This window comes from Cucurbita pepo, unplaced genomic scaffold (genome assembly GCF_002806865.2).
Source record: "Cucurbita pepo subsp. pepo cultivar mu-cu-16 unplaced genomic scaffold, ASM280686v2 Cp4.1_scaffold000345, whole genome shotgun sequence".
Classification (NCBI taxonomy): Eukaryota; Viridiplantae; Streptophyta; class Magnoliopsida; order Cucurbitales; family Cucurbitaceae; genus Cucurbita; species Cucurbita pepo.
In genome coordinates this window covers 41,064-42,631 of record NW_019646585.1, presented here as the reverse complement: position 1 = coordinate 42,631, position 1,568 = coordinate 41,064, and the positions used below count along the sequence as shown (strand labels likewise).

At 33.6% G+C, this 1,568-nt stretch overlaps 1 non-coding gene across 1 annotated transcript; it reads right to left on the bottom strand.

Annotated features, from left to right (window-relative positions):
- Window positions 1-817: 817 nt before the first annotated feature.
- Window positions 818-898, bottom strand: TRNAL-AAG. The gene has a single exon. It is a non-coding gene; the product is annotated as a tRNA-Leu (tRNA).
- Window positions 899-1,568: the final 670 nt, after the last annotated feature.

Here is a 1,568-nt window from a genome sequence, read left to right as displayed (position 1 = left end):
TTTTCAAAATACATAAGTCCATGACTATATTTTAAGATGAAGATGACGTTTTATGAAAGTTTAAATGAAGTATTTTTGCATTTAATGTTTATGATATGTATACTGTGATTACCAAATTTCATGTGTAACCTTAAGATGTCATATCTCATAAATAATGGAGTCCATTTAGTAGGTTAATCTAACATTACTTAATTGGATTATTTCGAAGCAATTCCTACCTAAAAGTGGCAGATGGGAAAGAAGTTAGGAATCAATTTATAGGCTCTAGGAAATCATTGGAAATCATTTTTGGTGGAGGCTCCTAGAGTGCTCCTAATTTTATAGTCAAATTCATCGAGTCAGGGTCAACTTTCAAGTCATTTTTCCACCTTGTTGGGCAACTCGATACAAACCAATTTCTTCATCAAAGTTGTGAGCAATCTTGTTTAGAAATCTTAATTCATCCATATTCTTTATAAAAGTTTAGGGATCAAAATATTAAACATTCTCAAAATAAATGTTGGGAGTGGGATTTGAACCCAAACCCTTTTCGACCAGAACCTTAATATATCTCCTTAGACCACTCGACCATCTCAACATTAATACTTGAAAAAAAAATTAATCCATCCGTATTCTTTATAAAGATTTAGGGTTCAACATATTAAACATCGTATAAGGACCCTCCAGAAATTTCTCAAAATAAATGTTGGGAGTGGGATTTGGTTACCAAAACCTTAATATAGGGCCTTCGACCAACTCGGCCATCTCAACTTTGAGAGCTTGAAAAAAAATTAATCGATATGTATTCTTTATAAAGGTTTAGGGTATAAAAGATATTTGTTGAGAGTGGGATTTGAACCCACGCCCTTTCGGACCAGAACCTTAATCTGGCGCCTTAGACCAACTCGGCCATCTCAACCTTGATGCTTGGAAAAAAATTAATCCATTTGTATTCTTTATAAAGGTTTAGGGATCAAAAGATAACATAATTATTAAATCTTATTAGGATCCCACAAGAAATTTTTCAAAATTATTATTGAGAGTGGGATTTGAACTCCGGTCCTTTCGAACCAAAACCTTGATCTAGCATCTTACACTAACTCCAACCGTAATAGTCAAATTCTAGACATTAATGTTCACATATTTCTTACAAAGGTATAGGAATGAAAATAGATTAGGGATGGGCTAAAACATTAAAAGAAACAAAATACCTTAGACAAATTTGGTCATCTCAACTCTAATATATGAAATGTCCATGTACTTAATGTAACAACCAAAGAATCTACCTAGGCCTATATAGAATTGTCACAAAGCCATCCAATTGTTGAGGTTGTCTGAGGGTACGAGAATCAAATATGGAAAAGACCTCGAAATTTAGATGAAGATTTGTGGAGCTTCTATACAAGTCAAAGCTGGTGATCTTAGAGCTGTTAAAGAGGACGATGAGAGCTTCCTTTTCATGCCCTAAATTTGAAGAGAGCCTACAAGTGTTATGGCCTTATACCATAATTCACGATGCATGTTGAATTTGAAGGTTATAGGAGCATGTTTAGAGCACAAACCAATGATACGAGTAAAATAACAAAAAA